This window comes from Lactuca saligna, chromosome 5 (assembly GCF_052625555.1).
Source record: "Lactuca saligna cultivar CGN05327 chromosome 5, ASM5262555v1, whole genome shotgun sequence".
NCBI lineage: Eukaryota > Viridiplantae > Streptophyta > Magnoliopsida > Asterales > Asteraceae > Lactuca > Lactuca saligna.
Window position 1 is genome coordinate 142,710,478 of NC_136421.1, and position 15,599 is coordinate 142,726,076.

The 15,599-nt window shown below is 40.6% G+C and overlaps 1 long non-coding RNA gene across 2 annotated transcripts; it reads right to left on the reverse strand.

Moving 5' to 3' along the window:
* Window positions 1–559: 559 nt before the first annotated feature.
* On the reverse strand, window positions 560–2,577 carry LOC145045334 (uncharacterized). Of its 2 annotated transcripts, XR_013681805.1 has the most exons (5): window positions 2,147–2,577; window positions 2,009–2,076; window positions 1,551–1,752; window positions 1,376–1,459; window positions 560–823 (listed from the first exon to the last, which is right to left on the reverse strand). It is a non-coding gene; the product is annotated as an uncharacterized LOC145045334 (long non-coding RNA). The 2 variants fall into 2 exon arrangements; XR_013681804.1 differs by having other exon boundaries at window positions 2,009–2,577.
* Window positions 2,578–15,599: the final 13,022 nt, after the last annotated feature.

Consider the following 15,599-nt stretch of genomic DNA (forward strand, 5'->3'; position numbering starts at 1 on the left):
TATTCATCTTGTTAGTACTTCAGTTGAAAGATTGAAGAAAACATCAGTTAGCCCATGCACACATCACACAAACAACAGACAAATAAAAAATAGTTTTCATTATAATACAAATTAACAATGTTCCCTTCGTTTATTATCCTTTTCATTGTTGTCCTTTTTTTTACACAATCCAGGAAAAGCTGCGGCAGATCAAAAGACTGTCAATCACGTAGACAACACATGAAAAGAATTAAATATAACACTAATATAACTGATATACCTTCTTACGACAAAAGGATCTAAGGATTTGTCATTGTCAGAATACCCCAACCAATCAGGGTAAATCAATCGTTACTACCAAACTTATAAAAAGTGTCATTTTTAGAACATGTATGATGTTTAATAGTTTTTAATTTTTCACTTTTTCTTCAGCAATAATAACATGCACATCAAAATATATGGATAAAAAATGTTGATTGTGTATTCCCAGATGCTAGTAGTTAAAAAAACTCTGAATCTATTTGAAAAAGTTAAAACTTGTATCGGCAACAAACAAACAGCATATAGCACTGACACTAAATTAAAAATAAAGTGCTTTCCACTTCGATAGATTCAGAACTATATCATATATTTCCATCTAATACAAAAAATAATCACATGAAAAGATAACTAATTGTTAATGTATATGTAGCGAAGATATTCTTAAGTTGATGAATTCAAGTCCCTAAATTGTCCCAAAGAAAGTTTGAAGAAAGAATACATATCTTGCTTGCATTAGGAGGTTGAAATGTTCAAAAACCATCCGATGAATGAAGTGCACTGAGGTCACCAACATAGTAGGATTCTGGAAGAACATCATCAAGAAGTAATAAGTAAGGGTAAAACCGTAAAACATAATTTGGACAAATCTATCACAGAAAAAAAATCATTAACATTGGTGAACATAAAGTGTATATAGGTGTTTCTTTTCTACCGAGTGCAGAAAGAATGACGTAATGCTTGTTTTTGTTACAGATGTTGTAGTGGAAGCTAGTTGTAGGGGTTTTTTCTTCTACTTTGGGTACACAATTACTCAGATACGTTAACAATCCAACAAAAACACATAGAAGAACTGACCTATGTCTATTGACTTTCCCTGATTTGCATTCTATTGCCAAACCGAATCAATGGAGTGTGGTTGATCACCAAACAAATACCCCAAAAACAACCATTAGTAGCAATAACAACTGAAAATCTATAACCAGTTCTATCACTTAGGGTCCTTATCTTCATATATTTGTGAGATACTTGTCAACATATTTTTTGTTGGGATAAAAAGTACACTATAACTTAGAATGCATTTATGTTTGCTTTCGAAGTAATGCTAATAATACTTTCATTCCAAAAACAGACATACCTGACAAAATTCATCAATCATCTCGGCTTTCCTTTCGTGTATATCTGCCACTAAATTAGATTCCCCTACTATATCACCACTCAACTGTGTAGACCAAAAATAGGTACCATATTAATACAAAAACAATCAACAATACTTAGTTTGTGCAAAGGTTATGATGGAGAAAGAAGTATACACTGAAAATGAAAGACTGATAATATAGGTCACTTCAAATGATGTTTTCTGCACAATTCAAAGAATTAGAGATGGCAGAAACCATCGACATTAAGATATAATTGATATTCCAATGAATTCTAAGCCGATCCAACACTGCTGCGATTCAAAGAAACACAAAACTATTTCCACTCCAGGTTTCAATGCTTTAGCCAGTATGTAGTCTACCCCTCGGTGTCAGAAAAAAAAAGCCATTTAACCACAAATCAATTGGTTCTTGCTGAACAGAAAACCACAATATATATATATATATATATATATATATATATATATATATATATATATATATATATATATATATATATATATATAATAAAAAAATAATACAAGAGCTTATGTTTAGAGCATCAAAAAAGCAAATGGAGAATGAAACTTCTTTGAAATTGAAAAAGGAAACCAACATTAGGTCAAGAATCGTACCACCGCACGCCGACTGCATTGACGATTTCTTCATCTTTCTCTACAATATGTTGTTGCTGAATAGAAATCTTTGAAGAAGAAAGCATACGATCGAGTTAAACAGATGAAGATGACATAGAGAAAGAACGTGAACGTTACCTTGATGGCGAGAAATAGAGCAGACAGTGGTGATGATGGAGATAAATCATAAGTTTCAATCGATTTAGAAGATTGTGAGAAGTAGGTGTAAGAAATCAATTCAAACAATAAGGAGAATAATTAGTACTAAGCGGACGCCCTATGTAGCCGACCACACAGTGCGTTGTGACCGACTGACCATGGAGAAGACGATTCCTCCAACCGAGACGCACGACGGCGATGGGTAGGGCACGAAACATATACAAATCTATGATGCGGTGTTCGATTAGTAAACATTTGAGACTTTTGGATGATTAAGTTGGTTGTCAGGAGGAATGCACGAAGCGGTGGTGTTCTCTGGAAAGCCCAATTAAGGCGGTCGGTTGGGAAGCATCTAGTTAAACTGTATATGAAGATGCAGTGTAGTGTATCTATTGGAGGATGAAGGGCGGTGGAGAACGAATGCAGTGGAACAGCGTTAACCGATTAAAAAAAAGCTTGTGTAGACAAAAATACCCCTGTGAATTTGGTCCAATCAAAATCAAGTACTGTTAAAATTTTTCACATCTTTAAAATATATATATATATATTAATCACATGTGATTAAATATCTTTTGTGTACATATAATGTTCACAACAGATAATAATCACATGTTCTTGAATATGTTTTGGTACATAAAGATATCAATCATATGTGATTAATAACAAAGTGTTTTTTATAATCAATTGTGATTAAAATATACGTTTTTCAACTATCATTCTTGGTGATTTTCTTGTTGTTTTGCTTTCGGTAAGTTTTTTCTATGTAGGCTTTTCTTTGTTTTGTTCTGGAAAAAAAAATACATAAATAATTAGAAAATCATATTTAATTATACACATAAAATATATGAATCAGAATTGATATTTTAAGTAATAAGTTTTTAAAATTGATTATAATCACATGTAATTAAGTTGTACCTTTTTCTTGTATTTGTTTAGACCTTTTTTCTGTTGTTTCTTCTTCAATGATTGTTTTTCCTTTTCCCTTAGATTTCTCTGAGACATATAAATATATAAAATAATGTTATTATAATAAAACATACATTGTTATTTGATAGATGTTAAGCACAAGTAATTGTATATATTTTGTATAGATAAAAGATCGTAATCACATTTGATTAAAAAAAGATTGTGTTATATTTATGTGTATAATTATATTTAATTAATTTATTCATTTCTCATTATTTTCTTCTGTTTTTCTATGTATTTCTTCTCTTACACTCTCCTTTTTACATTTTTGTCCTTTTGTTTTGGATTTTTTAATATATATATATATATATATATATATATATATATATATATATATATATATATATATATATATATATAATCAGAAAATCACAAAGTCAATTTTAATCACATGTGATTAAATATATTTTGTGTACAAAGAATGTTCACAACAGATAAGAATCACATGTTCTTGAATCTGTTTTGGTACATACAAGACTTCAATCATACGTGATTAATAACTTAGTGTTTGTTTGTCTTTTTATAATCATTTGTGACTGAAATATACCTTTTTCAACTATATTGTTGGGTGACTTTCTTGTAGTTTTGCTTTCGGTAGGTTTTTTCCAGTGTAGGCTTTTCTTTGTTTTTTTCTGAATAAAATACAGATATAATTAGAAAATTATATTTGATTATACACATAAAATATATGAATCGGGACTGATTATTGAGTGATTTAGTAGTTACCATTTTGAGTTGCTCTTCTGGCTGTTGCTTTTGTAAACTTTTTAGTACTCGTTTCCTTAGGTCATGGCTGCTCGTTATTGGTTTCCGATATGTACAAATATATGTATTATAAGAAAATCATATATGATTATTTCAAGTCATGACAATTAAATAATATATTGTTTATATAGATTATGATTACATGTGATTCAGTCTTTGTTCTATGTATAAATGTAATCACATGTGATTCAATCATTTTGGAGATTATAACATCAACAAATCATATATGATTGCAAACACTCATTATAAGTAAGAATTCAGTGGCAAATCATATATATGATTGAACACAATCATATGATTTATCACCTTCATGCATGTTTTATGGATGTATCCTCTTTTTGGAATGTTTTTTTAAACGTTTTAGTAACATCTACAATTTCAAACCGACTTTACTTACACAATACATGAATAACAGAACAATAAATCGAGAAATTAAACATTAACATTGGTAAAATTGAGTGTTATTTAACAAAAAACCTTTAGTAAATTGTTCGACATCGAAACTAGGGTTTCATTTCAAAAAAAAAATTGAATAATGTCAATTTCCTGTATATTGATGAAACTAACAGTAGGAAAACTCGATAATCATGAAAATCAAGTGATATTCATTAAAAATAAAAAAATAAAAAAACAAAAAAAAAACTCGATATTCTTGAAAATCGGGTGATATTCAGCAAAAAAACATCGAATATGCTTGATACCTTTCGATGAAGTTTTAATGGCGTTTTCTCTATTTTTGACGATACTTTCTTCGTTTTCGTTGAAAATAGATGAAATGTTAGAGAGAGACTAGTGTTTTCTGTTGAGAGAAATGAGGGTTTTTGTTTTTGTAAATCGTGGATTCCAATGATGTATGTTTGGAACCAATTTATATTCCTTTTTATAATTATACCTCATTGTTTTTTTAAATTTGATATGTTTGGAACCAATTGTTAAGTTATTTACAATTATGCCACCTTTGAAAATTAAAATGTAAATTTTATTCTCAAATGTTCTCGTGGAAAAAATATTCTCGATTCAACGCTCTCATATATATATATATATATATATATATATATATATATATATATATATATATATATATATATATCCCCTAATCTAATAAATAAGCATAATTTGTACACGTGACAGTCAAATAGCACCTCCCAATCGAATTTTCCCACTCTTTTTCATAATGTAAATTTTCGATATTACCCTTCATTTAACACATCGATTGCTTAATTTCTGGACATCATTTTGACTGTTTCCTGCGATATTCAAACAAATGGAAAGTAAATAATCATTATTTAATTTAAAACGATAAACGTATCTTTCAAATATACTTATCAATTCCTTAAAAAGCGTAACTTACCTAATCAAATTATTTTAAATACATTCTCACGGTTACTTTCATTCACAGCGAATCCAAATTTCAGAGAAAAATAGAACGTAATATCAAATCTTCAAGTCGCCTTTTGTTATTCTTTTAGGTATGCTATTAATATTTTTTGTTATGATTATTCGATGTGTTCATCTTGAAGTCGCCTTCTATCTGTTTGTGTAACGACCGAAATTTCACGTCCCAAAAATTTCGTTTTAAATCAATACTTTAGAAAGCATTTGTAAATAAAACATTGTCTGATCAAACCATTTCATAACATTCATCATGTCTGAAAACCACAATATAAAAACAACCAAAAAAAATCAGAGTACAAATCCCAGGACAAGTTCGTAAGGCGGAAAACAGTTTGCGTGTATGATGTGCCGCTACCACGCCAGCTCCTTCCCCTTCGACGAAGAGGTACCTGAAATCAAAACTATAAACTGTAAGCATTAAGCTTAGTGAGTTCCCCCATCGTACCACATACCATACAATAACACAACATACATATATTGTCAGACATATCTGTGGGCCCGACCTACCCCTTCGGTCCTCTCGATCGGATACTAACTAGCATATCTGGGGTGCCGGTCTCCCCTTCGGTCCTCTCGACTGGATGTTGGGGACTATTTCACCCCTTACTACTACCACATAACATATATCACATAATTTATCTAGCATGGTTGGGCATGCCTACCCCTTCGGCCCTATCGACCGGTACTCTGGGGACTATCTCCCCTTACTGTCACTAGCACATAGCATCATATCACACTAGCACATAAACATATCGGTAGTAGCAACCTAGATGAATATCCATAGACAATCATCTAACCATACAACTCCTACTGATTAACTGGAATTGTGGCCGTAGACCCACCGCTACTGGAAGGTAACTCACCTCGAAGTAGTTGTTGATCTACGCGGGAACTGACTATCTGTTGATGCTGCTCCAGAAATCCTCCGGCTGCAATTCCCACAAAACACTCAATCAAACACTGCTAACTGTCCTTAGGGTAAAATGACCATCTTACCCCCAACCAATTCAAAGTCAAAGTCACCTACCAGTTGACCTGACTCGCAGAGTTGGCTTGCCAACTTACCGAGTCCTTATCCTTCCAAATGTCCTTATGCCCATCTCTACTTGTCGAGTTAGCCGATGACTCGATGAGTTTTCCTTCCAATTAACATCGACTGAATCTTCATTCGACTCACCGAGTTGCATGAACAACTCGTCGAGTTCATCTTTAACTGATAAACACGTCCTGTCCTTGACTCGCCGAGTTGTATGAACAACTCATCGAGTTCATCTTCAACCATAAGAAGATTGCCTTGGACTCACCGAGTCTACTCATGAACTCGCCGAGTCCCATGAATATCCCGAACAATGGCTTAGTCCAGAACATTGGGTCACTCCCTGGGACTCCCTAAAACCTTTCCACACTCAATTGGGTCCTTTTGACCCTCAACTGATTTGGGACTCAAACTTGGACTCACCGAGTTTGACGCATATTCTCACTAGATCTTCGATTTTTGATGTACAACTCTTGATCAAAGGATAGATCTTAGCTCCTAGGACTGTTCTAGCATGTAAAGTTACAAACTTTACATGCTTGCATGGGACTTTAAGCTCAAAAGGTCCTAAAACAGGCCCTTAAGTTACATGGAGATTTTCTTGGGTGAAAAAGCACCCCCTTTCTGCTTTGTGACCCCTCTAGGGTCCTAGATCCACACCCTCATCCCTAACCATGCTTGCATTCATGGTTGGCTAGCTAAAATGGATCATAAAGCCCTAAAACTACACAAAATGGGATCTAGCATTTGGAAGATCAAGGTACAAACTTTTTACCTTGAATGAGCTGCAAATTATGAACAAATTCGAATCCCCTTCAGTCCTTTCTTGCTCCTTCAAGCTTCTCTTCCTTCCTTGGATCACAAGAACACCAAACTCACTTCAAATGCTCTATTTTTCTTCAACAAAGGCTAGGGTTTGCTATGGGGGTCCTCTGGGAGTAAATAGGATGAAGGAGGCCGGGTTAAAGTGTTTAAATAGGGTGCAAACCCTCGGATTAGGGTTTTTGTTCAGACAGGGCCTACTCGCCAAGTCCGGGGACTGACTCGCCAAGTCCATAGCTTAAACCCTGTGTCTTATCCAGCTCCTACTCGCCGAGTTGGTCCTTCAAATCGCCAAGTCCAAGGCTAAAAATGCAATTATTTAAAGAGTTAATTACAAAGAATACGTACCAAGAACCAGGTGCTACAAATATCTCCCACTTATTTTAGACTTCGTCCTCGAAGTTTGCTGCTCGATCCTGAAACAGCTCGGGGTAGTGCTCCACCATCTCTTCCACTGGCTCCCAAGTCCACTCCGACCCCTTCCGGTGCTGCCATTGCACCTTCACGAGTTCCACCCTCTTGTTCCTCAAATCCTTCGACTTTCGGTCCAGGATTGCCACTAGCCTCTCAATGTAATTCAAGCTGTCATCAACCTGAATATCCTCTAGGGGTACCATCGATGTGTCGTCCAGCAGGCATTTCCGTAGCTGGGAGACGTGGAAAGTGTTGTGGATATGATTGAGTTCTGCTGGCAGATCCAGCCTGTACGCTACCTTGCCCACCTGGGCTACAACCCTGAATGGTCCAATGTACCTTGGGCCCAACTTGCCCCGCTTCCTAAATCGAATGACGCCTTTCCATGCCGAAACCTTCAGGAGAACCATATCCCCGACCTGGAACTCTAGGTCGGATCGGCGCTTATCAGCATAGCTTTTTTGCCGACTCTGAGCAATTTGAAGCCTGCTCCGGACCTGATGAATCTTCTCTATCTTCTTGAGCACTAGCTCAGTGCTCCCCAATACCCTCTGGCCAACCTCGCCCCAACATATCAGGGCCCTGCACTTCCTCCCATATAGCATCTCGAAGGGAGGACGATTAATGATCGCATAACTATTGTTATAGGAGAACTCTGCCAATGCAAGGTAGGTATCCCAACTACCTCCGAAGTCTAATACGCATGCTCGCAACATATCCTCTAGGGTCTTGATGGTTCGCTCACTCTGACCATCCGTTTGCGGGTGAAAGGCGGTGCTAAAATGTAGATGAGTACCCAACTCATCATGAAACTTCCTCCAAAACCTGGATGTGAACCGCACATCCCTGTCTAAAATCACAGAAATTGGCACACCGTGCTGTGCCACCACCTCCCGGATATAGATGTCGACCAACTTCTCGGCCGAGATGCTCTCCTGAATCAGAATAAAATGGGCGCTCTTGGTCAGTCGATCGACGATGACCCAAATCAAATCCACTCCCCGCGCGGTCCTGGGAAGCTTGGTGATAAAATCCATTGTGATGTTTTCCCATTTCCACAGTGGAACATCCAACAGCTGCATCTTGCCGTGAGGTCTTTGATGCTCAGCCTTGACCTTCCTGCAGGTCAAGCACCGCTCCACAAACGATGCTACATCCTGCTTCATGCAGGGCCACCAATAGTCCATACGAAGATCCCTACACATCTTCGTTGCCCCAGGATGAATGGAGAACCGAGATTTGTGTGCCTCCTCCTTCAGAACCTGGCGCACACCCCCATGGTATGGCACCCACACCCTACAGTGTAGTGTCAGTAACCCTTGGCTATCATAATCGAAGGAGGAAACCTGACCCACTATACGCTCGTTCTTCCGATGTTCCTCCTTCCTAGCCTCATGCTGAGCCTCTCGAATATGATCTAACAACGGAGTCACCACTGTCATCCTCATGCACATGCCTCTGATCGGCACTGCCTTCCGGATCTCACAGTCATAATCCTTCACCATGTCCAACCACCGACACTGCCTCATGTTCAAATTCGGCTGATCCATGAGGTACCTCAAACTCTTGTGGTCCGTGTAAATGGTACACCGGACTCCATAGAGATAATGCCGCCAACTCTTGAGGGCGAAGAAAACCACCCCCAATTCTAAATCGTGTGTTGGGTAGTTCGCCTCGTGAGGCTTCAGCTGCCTCAAAACGTAAGCAATGACATGCCTTCTCTGCATCAGCACCACGCCCAAACCTGAAATGGACGCGTCACAGTATACAACAAAATCCTCTACGCCCTCTGGCGGGGCTAAGATTGGCGCTTCGCACAATCTTTGCCTCAAATTCTCAAATGTTGCCTGCTGCTCAGGCCCCCATCGAAAGACCACAAATTTCTTCGTCAGCCGCGTCAGAGGTACGGCTATCTTGAAGAAATCCTGAATGAATCTCCTATAGTAGCCTGCTAATCCTAGGAAACTCCGAATCTCAGATGGAGACTTCGGAACCTCCCATCTCATCACGGCCTCCAATTTGGCCGGGTCCATTGAAATCCGGTTCTGGTTGACGAGATGTCCAAGGAACTGCACCTCGCGCAACTAGAACTCACACTTGGAGAACTTAGCATACAAGTTCTCCTGCCTCAAAGTCTCCAGAACCTCTCACAGATGCTCCTCGTGCTCTTCTTGTGTCTTGGAGTAAACCAAGATATCATCAATAAACACTATCATAGACCAGTCTAACATCGATCTACACATGCGGTCCATGAGGTCCATGAATGCGGCAGGAGCATTGGTGAGCCCGAAAGGGTATCACCACAAACTCATAATGGCCATAACGCGTCTAAATGTGGTCTTCTGCAAATCCTCCTCTCTGACCCTCATCTAATGATAACCTGAACGCAAATCGATCTTGGAGAACCAAGATGCTCCCTAAAGCTGGGCAAAGAGGTCATCAATCCTCAGGAGGGGGTAACGGTTCTTCACCGTTATCTTGTTCAGCTCCCGATAATCTATACACATTCGATGTGACCCGTCCTTCTTCTTCACAAACAAAATCGGGGCTCCCCAGGGTGAACTGCTTGGTTTAATGAATCCTTTGTCTAACAGCTCCTGCAGCTGTGTAGACAATTCCTGCATCTCAGGTGGAGCCAACCGATACGGTGCCTTGGCTATCGGAGCCACACCAAGGACTAGGTCGATCCTAGACTCTACTTGTCCCTCAGGAGGTATACCAGGAAGCTCCTCTCAAAACACATCTGCGTAATCTCGCACCACCGGAACCTCACTCACCATCGCCTTACCCGCCTCAAGGGTATCCATAACATACGCGACATATCCTGCGCAACCCTGCTGAAGGTAGGGCCTACCTCTCGCTGCCAAACATACCGTTGGCCCTCGATGTGGCCTTTCGCCCTGAACTACCAACTCTCCCCCACTTAGGGTCCTAATCTGCACCAGCTGTTGAGCGCAATCTATCACCTCCCTATTGGGGTTGAGCCAATCCATGCCTATAATCACCTTGTTCCCACGCAACGGAATGGGAACCAAGTCTACCAAGTAGCGCTCCTTAAATAGCCTCGGAACACAGTCTCTGAACACTGCTGATACTCACACCGATCGATCGTCAGCAGTTTCTACCTCTAAAGGGAAATCCAACATGCCCAGAGACTCAGTGAACTTCTTGCTAAGCGCAAGAGAAACAAACGATCGGGTGGCACCCGAGTCGAACAATACTTGAACTGGGATACCGTTCACATGGAACGATCCTAAACGCATATACACAGAGCACATATCAGCATCATAACATCATATATATAAATTAGAGGGAAAGAATCATACCCGTCACCACATCAGGTGCAGTACGTGCCTCCTCGGTAGTCAGCTGAAATGCCCGGCTCCTCACCACTGGAGCCTCTGCCTTGCCCTGCCGGCCATCAGTAATCCGCAGGGTCGCTAGAGCTAGCGCCTTCACTTGCGTTGCTGCTGTCAGCTGGGGGCAATTGGCCTTCTTGTGGCCCCTCTGGTTGCAGTGGAAACACAGCAACTCTAACGTATGTATCACAGGTGCAGGGGCGGTACAATCCCTACTGAAGTGCCCCATCTTGCCGCACTTATAGCAGCCTGACGATCTCAACTTGCACGCTCCCTCGTGTGTCTTGCCGCATTTCCTGCAGTGGCCTCGCCCTTGTTGGCCTTTCGGCCCTGCGTCTGGTCCTTTGGGCTTCTTCCCCGAAGCCCCCGTAATCTGCCTCTCCTCTGCCTCCCTCTTCCGGATGTGCTCCAGGTCAATCTCCCTTTCCCTTGCCCTGGCAATCATGGAATCTAAGGTAGGGCAAGCGGAAAAACTGACATGCTCCCGAATATCAGCTCGTAGCATGTCGTGATAGCGGTTCCTCCTCATGTCCTCATCACCCACATACTGGGGCACCAACAATGCCCTCTCCCAAAACTTGGAGGTGATCTCCGCCATAGTCTCTATCGTCTGCCTTATATACGGAAACTCTCTAGCTAACTGCTAGAGCTCCACCGCAGGGGCAAACTCCGCTCGAAACTGGGTCACAAAGTCTAGCCATATCAAGTCTTCAACAGCCGTGGCTCCCAATGAGTCACCAACAGACTCCCACCAGTCTCTAGCTCTGTCCCTCAAACACCCTGTTGCAAACCTCACCTTCGACCCCTCGGGGCCGAAGCTAGTCAATTGTGTAGACTCAATGTACACGATCCATCATCTGGCAGCAATGGGGTCCTTTGCCCCATGGATATCCGGCGCACCACTGCCCTTGAAGTCCTTGAAGGACAGTGTACGAGATCTTAATTGGCCAGATGTCAGGTCACTCCTAAACGCCCTGAGGCGATCCTCCATCAGCTCAACTATCCCTTCCTTGATCGTCCCGAAGATGATGGGGGTCGACTCAAGGATGCCTCTGGTGATCTCTGACGCAATGAACTCGCATAGCCTCTCGTCTACTGGATCGAAACCTGATCCCGAACCCGATCCCTCTCCCGAACTACCAACTGATGGTCTTGGGCTTACCACCACCATTCTGCAATACATAATACCAACCATTAGTGATACTGATACCTCTTGAGGGATCACATTTACTATAAGTTCTCTAGTCTTGTCTCAGCCTTCCTCAATTCGGGTACGGATCATCTGCTTTCAGTAGTACGGGCCCATACTACCTTCCACATCTATCCGTACCTTCTTCAAGGACTGCCTTGACTCTACCAGATCCCTTTTTACCACTACTGATCACTTCTATCCTCTTCCTAGGCTTACCCTAGGGAAAATCTATTGCCCTACCTAAACCGGTCCTCAGCTGCTGAAGGCCTCCTTGTAATGCCAATTAGCCATTACCTGAATACCATCACATGTGATGAGGCTCAAATAATCCTTCGAGTAACAGACTCATCCCTACAACGGTTAGACTCAGACAAGAGCTGCGCAATAGGGCCAAGTCCAACACTCTGAGATTATTCAACCCTGACCACACGTGACGTGACGTGTTCACCTAATGGCTAACTCCCATCACTCAGAGCCCCACACAAGCACAAAGCAAGCAACATTCAGATGCAGGAAAACTACTCAAGCAAGTCTATTCTCTTAGTGAGAAACTGTACTAGCATACAATGCTAAGCTCATACTATCAGTCATAACCTAAACAGACTATCCTACTATTGTCTACTCAATACTAACATGCAATTCACATTAGCTGAAGCACGGAAAACAGGCACATTAGGCATCACTCCTAGATCCTTAGTCCTACACTAGCATGTTATTCTACTGAAACTGTTTAAACGTAACATAAACTTGTATGGGTACTTTGAGGAATACTTACTTGAGCTCGGACGGTTGCGCACATCACACACTTGTTCTTTCTCAAAACTCTTTTATCTTATCTTTCAGGAAATCATTTTCTTTGTAAAAATCTTTTAAATCCCTGGGTTTAAGACCAAACACCCCCAAAGGTGCGTCCGAATCCCTCAAACCAGGGCTCTAATACCAAATTGTAATGACCCAAATTTCACGTCCCAAAATTTTCGTTTTTAAATCAGTACTTTAGAAATCATTTGTAAATAAAACATTGTCTGATCAAACCATTTCATAACATTCATCGTGTCTGAAAACCAAAATATAAAAACAACCAAAAAACTCAGAGTACAAATCCCAGAACAAGTTCGTAAGGCGGAAAATAGTGTGCGTGTATGATGTGCCACTACCGCACCAGCTCCTTCCCCTTCGATGAAGAGGTACCTGAAATCAAAACTATAAACTGTAAGCACGAAGCTTAGTGAGTCCCCCCCCCCCCCCCATCGTACCACATACCATACAATAATACAACATACATATATTGTTAGGCATATCTGGGTGCCCGACCGACCCCTTCGTTCCTCTCGACCGGATACTAACTAGCATATTTGGGTGTTGGTCTCCCCTTCGATTATGTCGACCGGATACAAACTAGCATATCTGGTTGCTGGTCTCCCCTACGGTCCTCTCAACCGGATGCTGGGGACTATTTCACCCCTTTACTACTACCACATAACATATATCACATAATCTATCTAGCATGGTTGGGCATGCCTACCCCTTCGGCCCTATCGACCGGTACTCTGGGGACTATCTCCCCCTACTATCACTAGCACATATCATCATATCATACTAGCACATAAACATATCGGTAGTAGCAAGCTAGATGAACATCACATAGACAATCATCTAACCATACAACTCCTACTGATGGGCCAGAATTGTGGCCGTAGACCCACCTCTACTGGAAGGTAACTCACCTCGAAGTAGCTGTTGATCTGCGTGGGAACTGACTATTTGTTGTTGCTGCTCTGGAAATCCTCCGGCTGTAATTCCCACAAAACACTCAATCAAACACTTCTAATTGTCCTTAGGGTAAAATAACCATCTTACCCCCGACCAAGTCAAATTCAAAGTCAACTACCAGTTGACCTGACTCACCGTGTCGGCTCACCAACTCGCCTAGTCCCTATCCTTCCAAATGTCCTTATGCCTAGAGATGCACAAAACCCGAATCCGATCCGGATCCGAATCCGATCCGGTTTCGCTTACGTCATCAAAAATCCGATCCAGTCAAAATCCGATCCGAATCCGGTCAAAATCCGATCCGGTTCTAACCAAAATCCGAATCCGATTCTAATCCGATTTGAAACCGGTTTAAACCGATTTTAGTGGGTTTTAATCGGATTTTGGGGCGGATTTGGATCCGGTTTTTAGCGAATCTGGTTTACGATCCGGTATCAAATCCGATTTGGAATATAGGATTAGGATCCGATTGAAAATCCGGTTTTAAATCCGATCCGATCCGGTTTGGTCAAAACCGGTTTTGACCCAATCCGGTTTCGGATTGGATCCGGTTTTGAATAGTGAAACCGGTTTTTGTGTGCATCTCTACGTTATGCCCATCTCTACTCGTCGAGTTAGGCGATGACTCGATGAGTTTTCCTTACAATGAACATCGACTAAATCTTCATTCGACTCGCCGAGTTTCATGAACAACTCGTCGAGTTCATCTTTAACTGATAAACAGGTCCTGCCCGTGACTCGCCAAGTTGTATGAACAACTCGTCGAGTTCATCTTCATCCATATGAAGATTGCCTTGGACTCGCCGAGTCTACTCATGCACTCGCCGAGTCCCATGAATATCCCGAACAATGGCTTAGTCCAGAACATTAGGTCACTCCCCAGGACTCCCTAACACCTTTCCACACTCAACTGGGTCCTTTTGACCCTCAACTGATTTGGGACTCAAACTTGGACTCATCGAGTCTGATACATATTCTCACTAGATCTTCGATTTTTGATGTACAACTCTTGATCAAAGGATAGATCTATGCTCTTAGGACTGTTCTAGCACGTAAAGTTACAACCTTTACGTGCTTGCAAGGGACTTTAAGCTCAAAAGGTCCTAAAAAAGTCCTTGAGTTGCATGGAACTTTTCTTGGGTGGGAAATCACCCATTTTTGCTTTGTGACCCCTCAAGGGTCCTAGATCTGCACCCTCATCGCCAACCATGGTTGCATTCATGGTTGGCCAGCTAAAGTGGCTCATAAAGCCCTAAAAATACACAAAATGGGATCTAGCATTTGGAAGATCAAGGTACAAACTTTTTACCTTGAATGAGCTGCAAATGATGCACAAATTTAGATCCCCTTCAGTCCTTTCTTTCTCCTTCAAGCTTCTCTTCTTTCCTTGGATCAAAAGAACACCAAACTTGTAACAACAGCAAAATTCAGGTCAAAATTTAAAATTTTATAAAACCGTAATTAAGTATACTAAGTGGTAGATATTGTAACAAAGTTTTCATACATATAAAGAACACTAAAATCCGAGTTATAACGAAGAAGTTATGACCATTCTAAGTTTCCCGACAAAAACCGGCAATACGAAGTTACGTAAAAATGCGAAGTTTCAATAAAAAACTTTTTGACCTTAGGTGTCTAAATGAAAGTCATAGATATCGTCAAACCATAACCGTACATAAAAAGAACGTCCAAATCTGACTTCATATGAGG